Source organism: Manacus candei, unplaced genomic scaffold, assembly GCF_025592945.1.
Source record: "Manacus candei isolate 608988 ecotype Guabito, Panama unplaced genomic scaffold, ASM2559294v1 h1tg000049l, whole genome shotgun sequence".
NCBI lineage: Eukaryota > Metazoa > Chordata > Aves > Passeriformes > Pipridae > Manacus > Manacus candei.
In genome coordinates this window covers 10,689,393-10,710,631 of record NW_026138097.1, presented here as the reverse complement: position 1 = coordinate 10,710,631, position 21,239 = coordinate 10,689,393, and the positions used below count along the sequence as shown (strand labels likewise).

Below are 21,239 nucleotides of genomic sequence, written 5' to 3'. Positions count from 1 at the left end.
GTTCACGATCCTTAGCTGGAGAAATTGATTTCTTCTGATGAACTTTGCTGTCCTAGACAGTAGTTGGATTAATAATTTTATAATGTGTCAAATTCAGTCCAGATACTGTTCTACTATCCTGAGTTACCGATTCTGTTGCTGTCCAACATGTATAAAGCTTCATAGATTAATTTAGAAAACTTCATTTTGCTTTTAAATTTTAGTTTGAATTTCAGTCATTTGGCATTAATTGCTTTGTGGTATGCATCAAACCAATCCACTTTTGAATTTATATACTATGTAGATTCAGATATATAAATAATAATGTCTAATAAAAGCAGGAAGGAATTTAAAACAACTGTTTCCCAGGAGGTAACTGATTTTATACTTTCCTTCCACTTTTGGAGCACAAAGTCTATATACAGTGTACAACATAGTTTACTGTAGGAGGATAAAGGCAGGATAAGCATTTCTGAAAACCACTGCTTTCCTATACACAGCATTGTCATAGTTCAGTGTTTTTCCTTCCCCCTTTCAGCCAGACCCTAGGGCTGTGCTTTCTGATCATAAAAAATAACCTGGTGCAGCTTCTGTCTCCATCCCTAAGGAATTATGTATTATATATGATCGTATCTAAACAAGCTGTTTAAAACTCATTAATTCATAGTATCAGAGCTTAAAATATTATAATGGGAAAGGACCCAATGGATCTCATTAAGATATTATTTCATATTGATTTGGTGAAAGGTGTTCATTCAATATTCATGGCTCACATACAAAGATATTTATTGATATAAAAAAGAGACAGATATAAGAGACAATACATGTTGACATTTAAAAAGAGATTTAACAAAAGGAATCATCTCCAGAAGTTAAAAGTTTTACCATTCCTCCAAAACACAGACCCAAATTAATGCATCCTAAATTCTACTGGGCAGAGTATAAATACTTTCCATAGGCTTTGAGAAGAACCAGACTTATAGCAAGTGACAGCACTTCCTATACTGGGAAAGCAGGGGACAGGTAGCCTGGCTGAAGCTGCACAACAACCATACCTCTTTAACTATGGAGACCCTTTGGCAAAGTATTTTTGTTTCTTTGTTTTACAAAAAAATTTGAAAGTGTGCAGAAGGGCCTGTGAGGAACAACAGGTAGGAGATTAAGTGAGTTGCACCAGCAGTAGCCTTCTACCACGAACAGAGTGCAGGGGCAGTGAAGGGAATGCTGCCATCAGCACCTTGGCTTGCCTCAGCTACTGCCCTCGATAAAGTCTGTGTGAGACCTCACGTGATAAATGACACGGAGAACCTATAACGGAATCCAGGAGCAAAGAACTTGGTACAGAGAACAAAATTCATGCCTATCCCGTGAGACATGTCCTGCCTAACTTCAGTCTGTTTATGGAGTGGAAGGTACTGGCAGAGGGCACCTCTTCCTGCCCTACGTCTGCATAGCTCACATTGTCTGTTTCCATTCCTCCCAAGTCAGGGAAAGGGTTCAGTGCTTACAGGTATGTAGAATGAATTCAGGCCACTATGCTTTCATTGCCTGCAGGGCTCAAAGGCATTTTGAAATGCTATGTCTGCTGTGGTGTATCAAAGATAGCAGAATGATAAATGCATCTCCTGGCTGCTCCTGCTGTTTCCTATTCCTCAACATTCAGAAATGGATAGGAATCTATCTGGAGCAGGCTCTGCTAGCTAACAGACCTCCACGAACTAACAGGTTTGTTTTGTGCACATTCCCCAAGCTGAGGGATCTTTTTCTCCTTCTTCCCCAGGTTACTTCCAGCTATCTGCCTAGCCTCACCTCTGTCTGCTCCCAGTGAGATCAGCCCTACAATATTCAAGCCTGGGATCCAGCAAGCGTTAGCAGCAATTGGTCACAGCTAAGAAGGACTTGTAGGCGGTGCTGTTGTGCTTTATTTCCTCTGCTGTGCACTGAACAGAAAGGGAGCCAGACCCCTGCTACCATCAGGAGAGACAACCTATCAGTCTCCTCAACCTGCTCAGTCCCTTCAGAGGGAAAGGGATGGGGCTGCTGAAAGGCAATGTCATTATTCCTGCCATGTCAGCAGCGCTTCATTCATCAGAGGCAGCTGATGGATCGCCAAGGAGAGTAGTAACTTTATTAACCACTTCTGTTGTGTTGAGCAGCTTTAGCAGAAATCTGAATAACCTCCTCATCCCCTGGGTTTATTGGACGTGGTTTGTTTTGCAAGTGGGAAAACAATTGTGAGTTTCATGCCTGGATGAGCTAACGTGTTTACACAACACTGCTGACGCAGCAGAAACAGGATACAATATGTGTCAAATATGGCTTGGGCTGCAGGCAAAATAACTGTTGAGCTGAAAGGCAGCGCTTAGCACAGGGCTCCTTGTGCCAGAGGCAGCTGCCGGGTACATGTGAGGGAGAGGGAAAGGGAGCAGGTCTCAGTGTTCCAATCCCCTGTTGCAGACCAGTTCCCAGAATGAGGAAAAGTTTTCCAAAGTTGGTACTACTCTTCTAATACTTATTCTCATCAATCAGTTTCTTTAAAGAGGAACTTGAATGGTGCATAGACCTCAGCTTCACCCTCAGGATCTACTCAAAGCCATCTGAAGCCCGTGGGAGACTTTTCACTGACTTTGATGTGAGGCTCATTTCTTATTTTGGGCTGTGGGGAGATAGATTTTCACAGCCTAATTTCTGCATCAGGATATCTGCACAGCAAGGAGAGAGGGAGATTTGCTTTTTCTGACACAAAATATCGCCGACCACAGAAAGATGAGCATTTGAGATGATTGGTTTAAAAGAGCTATCCTATAATGACAGCACAATTATAAGCCTGCAGGGAAAATTTCTGGGCTTTTGTATGAAAAGGAGCAAAGAAGAACACAAAAAGGTTTTACTGAGTTACAGTGCCAGGGTTTCAGCTACCAGTTCTGCTTGAAAGCCAATAAGAGGGTTTAACTAAAGATATTTTCAACATCAAGCCCATATACAAAATGTGTAGTTGTGCAAGAGCAGGGTAGGAGGCAGAATGGGAAAAAAAGGAGTTGTAATACCAGGGCAACCTGCTGCAAACAAGAATTGCCACAGAAGGTGGCTAGACCAGCGAGAGCAGAGGCTTTCTGAACCAAGAAGGGTGGTCTGGTGCTCTCTAAATAAATGAAGATTTTAAACAACTAAAAGAAAAGGGAAAAAGAGAGAGTGAAATCAGCTGCCAAGGAGTGCTGGGGCCAGAAAAAGAAACAAAGCCCTATTTTTAATATAACTTTTTTTCTGCCAGTAAAAAATCAAATGATAAAATAGGCTAGAGAAAGGAAGCAATTGGGAATGGCTGAAGAGGATTCCCAGCTGTGCTTGCAATCAGTGCAATTCATGACTCACAACATGCTGGCCACATCACTTCCCAGGAGCAACATATTCTCATGAACAAGCAAAACAAGTGGGAGACAATCTTTAAAGGCTTTTGGGATCATTCATGACTTAGTTGTGAAATCGCCCATGAAGCAGCCCTCTGGCTTTGAGGGTCAGGGTAATTTGAGGATTGGTCAGCTTTCCTTTTCTTTCCGCTTCAGCTGCTGCCCCATCCACCAGACCATGGCAGCACAGCTGAGGATCTCCATTCTTTTCCTTCTTCTGACCAATGTGAAGATCTGGAAATCCTTTACCGGCTTTTCAGCAGTCCTTGTCCTTCCAGTTTCCCACAAGGAACTTCTGCTACCCAAACAGAGTGAAAAAAGCATCCAAAAATAGTATTTATAAGTTTATGTGAAACCAAATGTCTCAGAATTGACTGCCTGTATATAGGTCTTGTTAGTTCTCACCTGGCTAGTACATAAATCATCTGATTCAAGTAATAACACTGCAGGTCCCTTGAAATCTCAATTTCAATTCAAATGAGTCAGACTTCTGTTTTTACTAACTAATATTATTTTAAAATAGAATTGTGCACTTGCTCTATCACACAGAGAAATGTTTAGCAATACATATAATTAACACATAGTTACACTGCTAAAATTGAGAAGAAACATTTAGCACTGCAGTGAACTCAAGTTTTTCTAATGATTGATGTTTATTTACTTATTTTCATGGTTGATTTTTTTTTCTCATTTCGGAAGTCTCATCACTGATTAAAGGTTACAGGTCTCATTCATAAGAATGGTGGATGCCACAGACTGACTATTAGGCTTGGAGTACAGCTAAAATTCCAACCCTCTGTGAAGTGCCATTCCTGTAATCAGCTTTCTTACCTGGCTGTGACATCTCTCTTTTGTTGGAGTTTTCTGTGCAGAGGTTACAACTACACCCACATACAGTAGATAATCTCTTTTGCTTAGGGAATGGCAACCTTTTCATATTGATTGGTGCTCTGAATCTGAATTCCAAGTCAAAAGTTTGAAATTTCCAGGGAACCAATGCTGTGAAAATAGCAAACATCAAAACGTTTTGTTTCTACTTTTGGAGACATGGAATCTCTTCTTTTATAAGGTAAAAATATTTATCTTTTTTAACATTGAGATGTTAGAACCAAATAGATGCTTGATCTATGGATATTTTAATAGATAAGGAAAATAACACATGCTATACAGTAACAGAGAGTGAAAAATAATCTCAAACTACTTTTATATTCTTGAAATAATTTGTTCTACCATAAGTGAAAAAAAACCAATACAAAAATACCAAAATGACATTTTTCTTTTGGAAATGTAATTGGATTTTGTGTAGACTTGTTTTTTTAATTATTATTTTAACATAAATACATTTTCTGATGGAAGAGTATGTGTGATGTCCTTCTAACCAGCTCTCTTTTTCGTGCATCTTAGATGAATGCAGCTTATGAATTTGATGAGACTTGTGTGAAAGAGGTGGCTAAGCCTTGTAATTGCCTTATATTGCAGTTATTAATAAAAACTCTAGAAACAATTATAAAACCATTTTAATTTGCTCAGAATCACTGTTAACTTCTGCTTACATTTGGAGCCAAGAGGTCCCTAGTAGTCCTACCCTCTTTTGGGACATTGTCTTTGGGATTGTCCTGAACCTCATCTCAGATTTCTAGCAAGTGAAGTCTTACAGTTGAATTTTAGATGAAAACAAGTGTGTGAAACTCATGGGTTTTTTTCTCTTTTCATTTAGTGTCCAGTTTTTAAGGAGGCACATAATTTCCAAGTCACTGGGAAATTCAGAGTTTAGCACAAAAATCAGACAACAAACCATAAGCTTTAACATTTGATCTAAAGTGGTGTCCTAAAAAGTGGGGATCAGGGGAATACAATAGCACTGGTTTACCCTTGCAAAGGACAGTTTCACCACAAATAAGTCACATCTTCAAGATGTAGACCTTCTCTTGACAGAACCACTTCATCCTCCTAGGAAGCAAAAGGCCAGAGCCTGATCAAAATACCAACAACAACAAAAACCCAATAGTTTTTCTGTTGGTGAGAGATTTCATTAAAAAATCCATGAAGTATTGACATATCTATTGCTTCTTCTCTTTGAAATTCTTGCTAGACAAGATTTGACTGATTTTGTTTAGTCCAGCTGGTGGAGGCTGCAGGATTGGCTACCTGAAATAACTCTCACAGCAGCATTTATCCCTGCACAGTCTGGAAATCCAGGGAAACTGCAAATTACAGTATTAAAATGCTGAGCCAGAAAAAAACCAGGAAAATAATGTTTCAATTTTCAGTATGAGAAAGGGGACGTCTCAGCCTAGCAATATTTATGAGCTGGTAAAAAGCTGTTCATGCCGCAGTGGTTGAATGTTCCTTAAATGTCAAGTCCCAATCAATAACCTCTCTGAAATCTGACCCTGTTGGGCATGGTGTAGGAGAATTGGATGCTCTCCAGGCTATCGGTTGAAAGGCAAGAAACAGCAAGGAACTGATGAGAAGCTATCAATAAAACCTCAGTATTGTTTTGAGTTCAATTTCAACTAATTGCCAGACATCTGAGATTGAGTCTGACAGACATGAAGAGGGCTAATGTTGGTTCCTGGTAATGAAACGTAGTTTTCTTGTTCAAAATAGCGCAATGGGACCTAACAGTGAAATGGCTTCTCCCTCGAAAAACAAGTTGCTGTATTAGCATAGGAGTCAGCGAAGCCTGTCTTTTTATGGATTTGTGCCCTGTGTCCTTACAGCCTTCTCCTATGGAAACAACTTTGTCCTTCCTTCTTCCCCTCTGCTACCCCAGCAATTCCAGTTTCTCCCTCATATCCTCTGTTCACTGCTTAAAGCAGCATGTGCCCCCCATTTTTTACTTCAGTATTCACCAAAAATTCCAGGTCAGGGGTGGGTTTCCTCTCTTTTCTTTTTTGTGCCTTCTCTTGATTAATGACAGAAATTACACTGGCACAAAATATACTGTCTCAATTGTTCTTCAAATGAATTCTCTGTAAAAGTGCCAGCTCTCTTCACAAAAATTGGGTTTTATTTGATACCCTAAGTTAGAGTAAAGGTCTAAATGATACATTTTGCCTCTCCACTGTAGGCGGGTTAAGTGCACATAGGGAATTACAGTAGCAAGATTGAGAAAAGGTTGCTTGTTAAGCTGCTCTTAACATAATTATCTGTGATCATGTGTTGGAACCTCCTTTTTATATTATTTAACATGCTCTGCAAAATAATTCGTCACAAGGTTCTTCAGTGATGTATAATTCAGGAAACAAATCCGTTAAAGAAATATCTTCCCCCCTTCTCATACTAGCTAGCTAGGAGCTTGCCAGAAGACAAATTTCTGGCAGAAATTGAGCATATAATAGAACCAAAATCATTGAAGGAAATTGCAGTCTTCAGGAGGCTTTCACTTCCCACACAGAGCTCCAGAACAGTTCTTTCAGCTGAATTCTCTTGTACTTTGACCCTATAGTATTTCATGAGAAATACTCAGAGTCAGTGGTGCCAGCAGGCTCAGCGTAAGGCTCGATCCTGAGGCTGAATCTGGACTTAGTGTTCAAATTGCCCAAAAGAGCATCTGAAACTATTGAGACAGTGCTCTTGCTCAGTTACATCTTGACCAGCAAATAGAAACTTACTGCCACTTTTTCATTTCCTTGACCAAAGCCTCATGGAGGCAGGTAATAATATAAAATTAGAGATGTATTTGGGATCTGTTAGTGTGGTTTGGGGTTTTTTTATTGGATGGCGGTTTTTTTGGTGTTTTTTTCTTTTCCATTTTGCTCTCTTTGGGAGGATTTTTCTTAGCTTTATTCCATGGCTTGCCCTCTGCCCTGGCTGTCAACCAGAGCTAGACTCCTGGAGAGCACACACATTGCCTATAGCAAAGGTTTGTGATTTACAAAAGTGCATACTGAGTCTTTGGCATGAAATGGTTCATTTGCAGGTGAATTTTCCTGCCTTTTGCTAAGTATTCAGGCAATTTTTTTTAGAAATCATTTTATAAAGCTTCACTATGGAGCAGAGAACCCAGCCTCACTGGACCTACCTGGTGATTAGTCCATCAGGAGGACTGGCTGATACTGCAATAACGTGACCTATACTTCCAAATCATCTCTCTAACTTTCTGCAGGTCACTGCACATGCCTCTCCTCTCACTCCCAGAATTCCTGGTCTTTTTTCTCTTCCTCCACATACACAGGCCTTATTTTCAGCTCTTTGGAAATAAAAAATTCCTTTGTTTCCATATTTCAGCTGTACTTAAGAGAATTTTTAAACTTGGAATTTTTTTTCTTGTTATGGCCAAGACATTTTATTTTGTTTAAAGATATGGGGCAGGAGTCACACAAAGTGGGAAAATGAAATCTGAACCCTCTTTCTGGCAACGAAGTTTTACTACTCCAATAACTAAGCATTCTTCTTCATCTCTCTGCTCAGGTCTTTGCTGAAGTCAAACCCAGGCCTAAGTGTGAATAGGTGCAAATCTCATCATAAGAAGTGCACAAAATTATTTTTAAGCTCTCAGCCCAGAAGTCCTGTTAATGTGAGATCTTAATGAAGTTTATTCAGGATCTCCTAGTGAACTTGCAACTGAAGCTGCATAACCTGCTGTCATATTTCCTTTTGCTGAGTTCACCTCTTTTGATGGGGGCGGGAGTGGAAGATTTTGAGATTCTGCTGTTGCTCTTGATGTGTCTTATTTTTTGTTGCGTTGGGGTTTTTTTAATGTTTCGTGAGCTTGGTATTTGGAGATTCTAGTTCCAGTCTTTCTCTGGACATGAATGTGGAAATCGCTGTGCTAAAATTCATGGTTAAAAATTCAAGCGACTGCCTCAAGTCACTTCCTTCATGATCATGCTGTTATAAAACATACAAAATTGTACAGCCTGAAACCTTTTAAAATCTTTATAATAGCAAAGAGTAACTTGATCAAGGGAAGATTTATGAAGCGAAAGTAACTCCAGCCATGACAGAAAAACAGATTTTCTTTGTGCAAGATTCTCAGTGCTTGTGATTCGCAGAGGAGAAGTGGATAGGAAAGCGACCACTCAGTGCCTCCCTCGCAACAACCCAGTTAGGTGCACCCTTGCCTTTGGGTTCAGGTTACTCTCTGTGCTCTGAGTACAAGCTGTCTGCAGCACTGTGTAAGATCAGGGGGCTGCATTACAATGGGAATTAGCTTAATAGAATTAGAGAGCCCTATCCAGCCAGGAAGTGCCAGTTTCAGGCTAGGCTGTAGCCTGTTCCAGAGAGGGTCAAGATCACTCTTGCTTCTTGGTAATGGCATCTGCCTCCACTCTGTACCAACAACACTGACCTCGGGGGAGGAACACTACTATGTAAATATTTCTCTCAAGTATTTATTATAAGGATGATCGAAGTTGGATCCATTTGGGTGGTGTGAATTTTGCTTTTTAAATGCTTATTTGAAAGAAATTCAAATAATTTGAATAGTATGGGTCTGAGAAACCGGTTTTGGGTATCACTGATCTATATTCCCAACATTCCCAATGTTGGCCACTTCAAGAAGCATTCCGATGTTTAAAAATGTTTATTTTTGAATGGAAATCAAGAGGACAAAGATAAGAAGCTAGTGGTAATAAGAACCATTCTCCACTTTTGAAGTCCATTAATGGTTTGATTTGCACTCAGTTAAGTTTCAGACAGATCTGGAGATAAGAGCTCTTCATTCTCAGCCCCACAGGCTGTGAGGGAGCCATGATATAATAAGCTTCTCTGTAGTATATCATTTACTGAGAGCTACCACTCTTCCTGTAGTTTATATGGTCTGCATAGATGTGATGGGAAAGACAGTGTCATTAGTTTGCTTTCTTTCTCCATCAAAAATACTTGCAGTTCTGGATACAGCCTGCCCCCAAATTTCTTTTGTTTCTTCAGAATAGGGGAATTCTAATGCACACTGAAAGCAAACAGGCATTGATCTTTGAGCTATAGGGAAATGTAATCTGTGGCAAGGGCAATTCAGCCACTTGAAGCTCTGCTTCATGGAGTGCTTTCTAATGGGGCCTCGCAATTCCTTACCACCATCACACTGTGAACGCTTACAGTCCTTAAAAAGGTCTGCTCCCAGCATTTGCTGGTGAGGACTGTCCCATCAGCAAAGGTCAAAGTAGACTAAGTGTAAAAACAATCACCTAGATACTAGAGATGACCTTTTTATTCCATTTTGTTCAAACTGTGTTTCTTCTCTATTTCTTTTTTTTTCCACTGAGGGATCTGAAAGTGGATATAAGTAGGACTAAGGCAAAATGTCCCTGCACTTCTCTGTTACACACACACAGTTCATATAGTATACCAGCCTAACTTAACTTTCTCTGGAAAGAGTATGGAAACAGGAGAGCAGTATTAAAGATTATCTGTATCCAGGAAAGCTTATCCCAAACCTTACAACCTGTATTTCCATGAAGCTAATCTATCCTGCTAATAGCTATGTGGAGCAACAAATTGACTTATTGCCCAGTAAGTGTGAATATATAGAATGCGTTCAGTCTAATCACCATCCAGCTAAAGGGGTTCAAATTAATCTCACTTGGTTGCTTTGTTTATTGTCCATTTCCCCATAACTCCTTAACCCCAAGAGCACCCATTCCACCTTGACCCTTTTCTTTTCCTTACACTTAAATGAAGTGTTGGCATTTGACCTGAAAATAGTGGAAAAATTTTCATGTTTCTTTTTCTATGGAGACATCCAAACTGGTGTCAGGAAACCCCGTGAACTACCCTTTCCTGGAGATGCTCTGGCACAGCTACTGTGGCATGTTTGACAAAAACTCTGGGATGGATGACAGCCTTCAAAGAACATTTCCTTTAATTCCCCCCATATTACCATGGAACTTCCCAGCAGGCCCAGAGACCTTTGCAGAGCTTCTGGAATAATAAAGGAGATGTGCTTAGTTTAATAAAGTGTGCTTATTATGGGAAGTTACTTGCCTATTTTTAATACAATGTCTAGTATCCTCAAAAGAAGAGATGAAGAAACCTTTGAACTTCCACCAAGTGTTGTCCTATGGGTGAGAGTCACTGTTGCTTTAGGAGCAATCCTCCTACATGAAACTGTCTGTGGTGGCCAGCCTGAACTATCCATTGATCCAGCCAGACCTCTGACAATACATTTCACCAACGAATGCAGAGCCTTGCATCTACGGTGATTTTCTTTGATCAACGGTTGTTGATCTCATTACTTTGAAGACTTACCTTCTTGGGATTGGTGAGTCAGTAATTTGAGTATACTTTATAATCCAATCTAATCGATGTCAATTACGAAAAATAAGAAATGAGAAAGGAAGCAAGCTTGCTAGACTCATTTCTCTTTGGATTTTTCATGAGCTGGTCTTCCTTCCAGCCAGCTTTGAATACAGTTGTGGATACTACCCTTGCATGGGAATCCTGATGGGGTAGTGTTTTTGTTCTAATTGTTTGGGGTTTTTTTACTTTGCTTCATAGATTTAAAAGTTTAGGTTATATTAAGAGCCTTATTGGTCAGAGATGCAAAAAAGAATAAACTTAAATAATCTCTTTGCAAATTTTAAAAGATCCATAGGATCTACAGCAAAAAGAATGTTGCCTTTTGAAACATGTAAATACCTGGCTACATAGGAAGACAAGTATACTGTAGCACTGATAAGATGTAGGCTTGAAGCAGTGGGTTTTTGGTAAGTCTCCATTTTATTTACTTTTCTCCATGTGGGCACTTGCATGTAGAAATGGGAGAAAGAGTGTGTACCATCCCTTATTATTACTTGAAACATGGAGTTAAGTTATTTTCATAAATGGATGTTTTCATCAGGTCAGACCCTGGATATTATCATTACTTCTGTAAGAGATTTTGTGGAGTTCTCTTCCTTGAGGAATTACTGAACATAGTGCTCTAATATAAAGGTTTATGTTTAACACTGGGGCTATTTGCAAGGCTATTTGTAGAAAGACATGTACTGTGGGATCAGTGATCCTATATCATAGCCTCAGAGTGTCATTAAGACTCAACCTTTTTGCAGTACACTGTTGAGAACATTTATGATCAGGCTATAACAGGAGAAGGGAGATAATGAAGCTGAAGGTATTTAGGCTGGTGATATCTACTTAGACACCATGCAGAAGAGAATTTACTTTCAAAAGGAGAATGGAAACAGAGCAGATTCAATACCTGACCTTCAGTTAAGATGCAGGTTTGGGGTAGAAAGGGGTTGAAAAAGGAGGAAGCAAATTATGGAAGCAGATAATCACTAACCTGGTCTCAGAGCAACTTTTGTTCTTGATGTAAATTAAATATCACAACATCCTAAGCATCTTACTGCATTATCAAAGTGTTATTCAAATTTTCAGTTTCACAACTCTCATATATGTGACTGGGATATTAGCGTAGTATTGTAAACACTGAGCACTGTTAAAATGCTGTCCTCCGCATCAAGAAACACTCAGCCTTCAGTTGCAAGTGAAATCACAGTAGGACACATTGAGAGAAAGCTCCTACTCTCTGTGCTTGAATGATATGGGTATACCCTTATTTGCTCTGAAATCCTGTTGGATGAGGCAGTTTGTTACTTATTATCCTAGAAAACGTCAAACCGCAACTCAATGCACCTCCTGAGAAACAGTTTGTGAAACAACCCTTTTATTAAACCACAGTAGTTTTTTTCCATGGGTATCATTCATAGCTGGATTTTTTAATAAATAACGAAGACTAGCTGTACCTGAACTCCACCACTTTAGTTTTACCTGAATTGTAGGTTGATGTGATAGTATGAACTACTGTAAACATAAGAAACTCAGATGTACAGCTGCGAGGAAATGTTCAAATTAGATTCAATCAGAACTTTGAATTATCACTAACATAGCAAATGATTTTATATTTGTTGTGAAAATTTTAATAGAACTGTGATGACTTTTAAGCTAAGAGAGATAATTTTTTCGTCTTCACAAGAATGCAGTTGCAATGTGATTTACTTCACCTAATGGTAGCTTAAAAGAAAATTCAGCATCTTACCTTGCTTGGAGCATAGAAGCATTAGTAACTTTCCTCTCCTGGTCTTCAGCTTGCATATCCTGGTGCACTGCTGAAGAACTATTAGGAATTATGGTGTATGCCACCGACAAAGATGTGCTCATTTGTTCAATTCAGTATATGAATGTGTTTACATTCAGATGAAGAGGAGGCATAGCAAGGTTAAGCATTTTTTTTAATTATTCTATTAAATCCCATTGGTTGCTCTGACTTCTACTCTGTCAACTGCAGCTCATGAGGCTGTCGATTTCCTCTCATCTAGGCTCATTTGTACTGAATTACAGAACTGAAGTTCCCACCACTGTTTATGTCATATAGGCATGCTGGTCACATTTTACCCTTTCTAGGAAATATTAAATATTACAAACTAGGAAATTATGGATTATGTTTTCCTTACATGGGTATCTGTTTTTCTTATGCCTTCTTCAGTGAAAAATAAATACATGGATGATTGGTCTATATTGCACTTATAATCAAAAGCAGAAATCGTACCAGTCTGGCATTTATTTTGCTTTTTATTTGGTGATTGTTTTTTGTTTGTTTGTTTGTTTCTAAGACTAGGTTGGGACACAGAATTTGTGTATTGGCCTGTGCATGCACAGAAAGAGAAAATGCTGCTGGTATAGGGTCTAAAACTTGATGTTGTTATTTTACCTCTGGGCAGACTCCCAGTGGTTTATCAGGATCTGTTGGGGTTTGCTGTTGGTAATATATATTGTCAGTAAGAGTTTCATCCACAGGACCCAGTTTAAACTCTTGTCAAGCGCAAACACTGGCTCTTTAAGGCAATGTGGTGCATCTCCGCTCCGGCTGCTCAGCCTGTATCTTGCCCCACCTTCCTAATTCTGGAAAGCAGACATATTCCTATTACATATATATATATATATATATATATATATATATATATATATATATATATATGTAATATATATATATCCTATGTATATAGCAGTTTGCATGACAGGGCCAACATTTTCAATGCAAAGATATACAAGAATTCTGCTTCCAGGGTCTTATGGGTCTAGCACAAATGTTGTTGAGAGCTACATGTTGTGGTTATGGCAGCATGTAATCTCATGGGTGTGCCCCTGCCACATATGACTTCTTGATGATGTCTAGGAAGCTTTATTTAAAGAGATGACAAAACAGTTCAAGCTCTTGCTTAAAAAAAATGGAAAAATAAATGACATTGTCTGTAAGCTCAATGAGCCATATTTTTGACTTAAAAGCAGTGAATTAACTGCTAAGTAAATGGGTTGACACAATCAGAATGCAAATTGTAGGGAGGGGAAAGGAGAAGAAGGGGAATAATTTGGAAAACTTTAATTGTTCACAGTAGGTTAAATTCTTACCCTATGGCACATTGACAATAACCCCTTACAAAGCCTTCTCATAGTAGTCAGTGTGTGTACCACATTAGTATTTCAGTTTGGATCGGGCATGCATTTCTGCAATAAATCTCCTGACTGCCCCCATACTATGCTTTGGTTCTTACTGTGGAGTGATCTTGGAGTGTGCAAACTGGGTTCCATTTGGATGAAACTCACTTGCAGTATGTGCTCTAGCAGTGCACTTAGTGTGATCCTACTGTCTGTAATATTCATATCCTTGGGATCAAACTAAAGCTAGTTTAAATTAAACCCCACAAAAAGGCATTTGGTGCAGATATGGGATGCTCAGCACCATTTATTTCACTCTGTAGATGCTCTTTTGGCCACGATACTTGTTACTGAGCAGCCAAGGTGCTTGCTACTACTTTTTCCTCTGTTTTCAGTCTTCTCAGAGACTGCTTCTGAGGCTCAGAAAGTTCAACTGAATGGAGGTATCTGAAGGGTGTTTCAGCCAAAGTGAAGCCCAAGTTAGTCCCTATGACCGTGCACACGGTAGCTGTTGCACACTCATCAGTGATAATCAGAGAGAGCTTAAAATCAGAAGGTGCCAAAAAGGAGACCTGAGTTGCCAACAAGAGATCACAAATGTCTGAGGGGTTAAATCTGATGACATTTTTGTGCCTGAACTTTGCAGACTGGGTTTTCCAGGCTCCCAGCAACTTTGAGATATAGTTTCCTGAGAAGAAAATAAGACCAGAAAAAACATTCAGTGCAATATCATGTGCCTGGTAGAGGAGAAAGAATAAGGAACATACACTGTGGTTGTAGCTTCAGAAAATCTGAGACTTTCTGACCTGTAAATTGCATCTACATCATGAATTTTAACCCATCATGGAACTTCCATTGATTTGTATAATTTCTTTTCGAACTCATTTATGGTTTTGATCTTGCAAACATCCTGGGTAATGTGTTCCACAATTTCATTATGCAGTGCGTAAAAAAGTACTTCCTTTTGCTTTAAGCCTGTTGCCTGATAATTTCATTTGGTATCTTCACTTCTTGTAGAAGTAGAGAGAGGGAATTGTTGTTCCTTGTTTATCTTTCCCAAGTAGTCTTTAATTTTATAGACTCCTTTAATAGCCTTTTCCAACCTCATTTCTTCTGATTTGAGCAAGAAAATCCTATGCAACTAAAAAAGCAAACACCCAAAGAAATGAAAACCCAACCATTTTGCATCTACATTTTTATTTTTGTTCAAAGTGAGATCTGAAGCAACTGCCTTCATGTACTGTTCATTGCTTGATTGCCTCTAGTTGTACCAAATTAGAAGCTTTGCTCCAGGATTGCTGTAAATATGCTCCAAGTCCTACAAGTAAGAGAAGGGTCTGACCGGTGACTGATTCTGCAATCAGCTTTGGCCCCCATTTCTGGGAAGGACATTCAGACCGGGTGACTGAACTAAATCTAGCCTGAAATGATTTCCCTTCAGGAGTAGAGATCTCAACAGCAATTGCTTTGATCTGTCAGTCCACCCTTCAGCACCCAATTACTTCCTAATGTAGATGTGACCTTATTCTTCCTATATGGAAGCTTTATCTAAACCCAGTTATCCCAGTTGCCTGGTCTGTACTTTGTCTCAGTCTAGTAATTCCTCTTTGTGGTGGTGGGAGCAACACAAAACATTTATACAATGCCATATTGATGCTTTCTCCTTTTTTGCTCTTGATTTCTTTCCTTCTAATTAATAACAGTTATATGCAGTTTTAGTAGATGATAGACACTGAACTAATGTTTTCCGAGTCTTGTCCACATGACACAACATGTCTTTCCTGAGTGGCTAGAGTTTAATCAGAACACACTGTGTGTATGTATAGATGTGTGTATAGATGTTGTTTTCTTAATGCATGGTATTTCACAACTGTCAGAATCAGATTTTACTTTGCCCAGCTATTTTCCAGTCACTCAATATCATGAGTTATTTCGGAACTCTTAGTAGACAAATTGCATTTTTGCTGCCTTGAATTATTCAGTAACATCAACACCTTTTATTATTTACTGAGGTTTTCATCCTATTTTATGAATATAGTTCCAGTACACACCACTGTGTGATTCCACTTAAATTCCCTCCACTGTGAAAATTGGTCATATATTCCTTTGCTTCCTATCTTTCACCAAGTTACCATTCCACATAAGAATCTTATCCTTTGATATAAGATTTCATCAAAAACTTTCTGGATATGCAAATAAACTTTTTATCAGTGACATTGTCCTTCTCTATCTGTTCATGCTTTGAAGACCTTCTAGGTGATGTGACTTCCTTCCTCAAAAGCTTCGTTGACCATGCCACTATATGAAATTTATCTATATGTAAACCGATTACTTCCTTATTCACAGTCACAACTAATTTATTTGGTGTGGAGGTCAGACAAATTGTCTTTAGTTTCCTGGACCAGCTCCCCTTCAGACCCTCTTTTTAAATAGTGGCATCAGTTCTGCCATCTCCATCTCTGATATCGAGACCAGTTTTGAATATTTGAGTTTCTTTGGAGCTGTTGGTAACACCACATGAATGTAACAATTAACTATTTATTTTGATGATCTATTTTAAAACCTCTTCTACTGACATTTTGATATTAAACTGTTGCTTGGACTCATTCCTTCACGTTTCACTGTGGAAATTCCCTAAGCTTTCCTGTAATGAAATCTGATACAGAGAATTAATTTGGGTTCTTGTGATTCTGGCTAAAATCCCCTATGTTTTAATTCACAAAGCTGTCTTATATTTCCATCAAAAAAACCCCTCTTGTCATTCCCACTGGAATGTTATGGCTCATCAGGAGTTAAAGAAGTTGCAGAAGGAAGAGCCTTATTAGTTCAATTGTTTATTCTCCTTGTTTGCTCTGAGATCACTGTGGGGACTATACCAGATAAAGTTATCTGTGGAAACTGGACATTCTCTTATCTCTCCAACGCCCATCAGTGAAATACCAAGATACCTAGGAGACATTTAAAAGTAGAGATAAGTTAATATTTTTTTTCTGCCTCACTTCTTTTGCCATTTCTTTTACAGAAATCTTGTTGGAACTTTTCTAAGTGATAGTATACGAGAAAAATTTTTAAAAACCCTCAATCAGTCAAGAAGGATTAATTGACTTTTATGGTTCCTTTGCATAAGATGATGGCTATCTACTCAGAGGACTCTCAATTTGGTTGTTTTCAACTTCCTTCATTGATTCTAGGCTCCAGCTTCTCATGTTGTAGATCTTTAATCACAAATTACCAGCCAGCTGGAACTGCAGGAATAGGAAAGTTCATACATGCCCTGTGCTCCAGTTAGCCGCTGTGAGAAGTGCACAGAAGCTCTGCTGTTTCCATCTAATGCTGGCAGAGAAATTACCAGCAGCTTATCACCCCAGCAAGTTTTAAGGTAAGCTTAGCAGCTAAGTGTTGATACTGGAATATTTGTCATCAGCACTCAGGGGAACCATTCACACCTCGGATTTGTATAAACTTTACATCTTAATGTGAAAAACCATATGCATCCAACACATGTAAAGCCGCATTTGAATTCAAATGAGATTAAGAAGTGGTTCCCTGACAGTCTTGCTTATAGAAGTCTGTACTAATGCCTTACTGATGATTTTTCTTTTCCTGGTCCCTGGTGATACTGAATGCCATTTACTGTGAACTGCTGAACCTGCAATGACAAAAGCAACAGCAAACCTTGGTTGCAATGGTAGGGGCCACTTCTGGACATTGTGAATTGCTATTCCCATATATTTTTGTTGTTGTTGTTTCTTAGGGTTAAGTCCAAGAAATGGCCCTTTGTGATACTGATATGAATCAATGGAGACACATGTAAGTGGGAGATGACAATAATTGGAGAACCTTGATGACTAAGGAGTTGCTAGCTCAGGGACTCCCAAATAACAACCCAGCCATCTGTCCAACCATTCAGCTGCCTGCTGTGAAGGCTCTGCATTTAAAAATTGTGTTATCAACTTTAAAATAAAGAAGCAGCCACTTGAGCATCAACTTGCAGAGCAGACAGGACTGAGGGATCCATTATTTAAATATAACACTTTCAGCTAGGAATAGGAGGTAAAAAAAGCAAGAACTCTCCCTTATCACTCAACCACCTCAGCATCAAGAAAAGAACAGAGAGACAGCTGGAATAGTTAATTCTAGTGCTTCATGTTGCTGGAGGAAAGTCAAATTAGTGATGGTGTGTCCTTTCCATCTGTTCCCCCCTACCTTCTCCTTCCAAAGGAACTGTAGAAAGTATTGTTTCATACAAAAGCCAGACAAGATGAAGGCACTTCCAAAACCCATACCTTAAAAAAAATAGACCACAGTTTGGGTAGGTGATGAAATAGAAATAAATTGACGGGAATAAAACAACCTCTGGAACAGTTAGATAAGCAAAAAGGTCTGTGTTGGCCTAAAGAACAACCATATATGGTTCTGTGCTAAAATGGATGCTAAAATGGATGCTGTCCTCCTTGGTAAGCTGATAGAGCAATTTAGGACAGCTTTTTTCTCTTGATAAATTGGAACAGTTGACATGCAATCGCCAGAGAGAATAAATTCCCCCAGCATCAACTTTACAAGCAAAAAATTTATTTACTGTGTGGAAGATTCACTGGACATTTGGTGAAACTGACACAAGAAAGCAGCACTCTTCTGCTGTTGTGAATACATGATCTGCTCAACGAAGATAATCCAAGCTCCCTTATTTCTGGCATTTAGCCTTAATAATAATTTAGATCTTCCTGGGCAGGCACTGTAAATGTTGTCAGACTGAAGCAGCCCACCAAAGTAATTTTTCTTGCTATTCTGGGAGCTAGGTATGGGTTACTATCTTCACTCATATGAACTAATCATTTGCCATAAGTAGCGTATTTGTAATGAAAGAATAACTAAAATGCTAGTATTGTAGGACTTGGCAAGTTTCAGGGAATTGTGCAATAACATGCTGTGGGGAAAAGCTGTGAGGTAGGAGATATGTCCATGTGATTTTGGTGATCCAGCATTTATTATTACACACAGAAAAATAAATGTGTGTATGTACACATCTACCACCAAAATGCTGTTTATAATGGCCAAAAAAAACGTTACCCATGAATGTGCTCTTCTCATTCTTGGGGGGAAAAAAGCTTTTTTTTTGTTCTCGCAAATAATTTGTACAATTTATTATTAAAACATATATATATTCACTAAGTATGTATTATGCTCAAGTGCTGTCCTACAACTGGTTTAGGGCATGGCTTTACTTCTGTTAAAATTAATAACAAAATCTCATTGATCTCTATTATAGTAATGAGCTTATAGCTTTTTAGTGGGCTCTCAAGGTGGTGCACAACTCTTTGTAGTGCACTGCATACTAAAAAGCTAGTAAATGGCTAAGCTTAATGTCAAGGCTTAGACCCTGACTTGAATAGGAACCACACTGCGCTTTAAGTGTACCTATTTGCTCACTGTGTATCTGTCTCTCTGTGACAGCATCAAGTAAAACAGTAGTTTGGGATCTCTCAAACCACATAGGTTCACCACACTTGCTAAGGGAAGGGACAGCACCTCAAATGCTCTTCTGGAACCTTTATTTCATAGAGAACTGGGTACAATCCAAACCTTCCTGGGCATCACAACTCTCAAAAAGCAGGAAAGAAAGGTGTATCTCATTTCGAATTTCATCTTCATGATCTATCAGACAGCAGTAATTGCCAGTCATAAAAAGGAGGCACTCAGTTTTAGGTTTGAAAAATCCACAGGAGCTCCAATGTTGGCTGTGTTTTGAGCCTTATAATTGTGGTTGCTCCCCCCATTTCATTGAATCTTCTTGATGTTCTTCACTAGTCCTTCAAAAAAATCAGGGTCCCATTTTGGTGGTGTGGTGGGCAGTTCTGTGGTAAGAAATTGATAAATCTGGTTATCTTCCCTTCTCTCCAGGTGAGCTCTCTGCTGTTCTTTTTCTTTGGAAACGTGTTTCTCATCCAGAAAAAAAGTGAGGAGATAGAGTGGGAGAACAGACACTGGGAAGTGCAGATGCTTCACAGACATATTTTTTCTTTTTCTTAGCAAGGTTTCGTCTGTTCCTTAAAGTACTTTATTTTCTCTTCAGCTTGCTTGGAAACATGGTCCAGACAAGGATCAGATGGTTTTTGTCAGCTCCAGGATGGATTATTGAGTTGTGTCACGTCTGAAGCTGAATGTGAACATAACATGCAAGTTCTGACTGGTATAGAAATTAGCTGTGCACTTGCTGGAGAGTTCAAGCTTGTGCTCATATCTCTCCCTTACTGATTGTCAGAGAGCTTCCAGTATTTCTTCATTTCCAGAAGAAATGAAGAGTCGAGTCTTTGCTACATAGGACAAGCCAGTTTGTTCTAGGAGTTGTCTTTCTCCTGGTCAGCGCAGATTTCAAAGACCAAGATGAAGTATTATAGGCCTGGGTGTCCCTCATTCCTTGCCATTGGGCCACAGCTGTGTAGTGGGTCACAATCCAGAGAGATCAAGTGAATCGTGAGTCTGCCTGCTTGCACAAAGCACTGAGAAAACAACTTTGAGGAGCATATTTCTTTTATGCTTTCAGATCAGAGAATCCTTTTATTCCCATGAATTCATCAATCTCAAACACAGTTTTGACTTTCTAAATGCCAAAGTGCTAGATACCACAAAGACTACTGCTGTTGTGATTTTAATGCCCATGGAAGTCTGTTGATGATGGACAGCAAATATAAGACTCATCTTAACGTCAAACATTGATACTAAGTCTCCTTATGTAATCTTCTTTTGCTTAATTTTGGTCTCCTGTGGAAACAGGCATTGTAGAGGCTCAGAAAAAGGATAGGGAATTGATGTGCTTAAGTACAGGAAACCCTTTTACTCCTCTCTTCAAAGCTTAAAAGAAAAACACAGAGAATAAAAGAGAGTCTTCAGAGTCTATCTTCTGGCCTAAGGCAATGGAACAACCCTATAATAGGCTCCCTTTTTTTTCTTAGGCACCCTGGTAACATAAATTACTTCTGTTCTGTCACAAGATCACATTAGGGATGTGTCCTGTAAGATATCACAATCTCAAGGCATGACTCTGAATGGTAACAGAATACCACATGAAGCCTCACAGAGTTATTAATTTCTATCACACCCGGACACAGCTAGATACAGAATGCTCCGTGGCAAATTACAGCCATGAGGAGCTTTGGCAAAAATGCTACTTGACAACTGAGCTCTTTGTCCCAAAAATTTCCCTAAAACTATGCCTGAAAAATGAAGAGGTCTGTTTTTTTCATACTGCGACCGGGAGGATACCTACGAATCTCAGTGGCTGGGTGCTTTTTGGTCTTGTTAGTCAACAGTAGCTACTAAGGGCTAGTACACACAGTCAACACACTCAAATTACTGTTGTTTATTAGGTATTTTACGAGGTGTAACAGACTGGTGTATGACCTGTTTAAATAGCCTTGCAAGCACACCCGTGATCGAGACTTACACATAGGAACTGCTTTAGACCTGTCCTTG

General features: G+C 39.1%; 1 protein-coding gene across 1 annotated transcript in view; it reads right to left on the bottom strand.

Moving 5' to 3' along the window:
- Positions 1-21,239, bottom strand: part of DEK (DEK proto-oncogene) — a 623,200-nt gene that overhangs the window by 273,121 nt on the left and 328,840 nt on the right. The window lies entirely within an intron of this gene.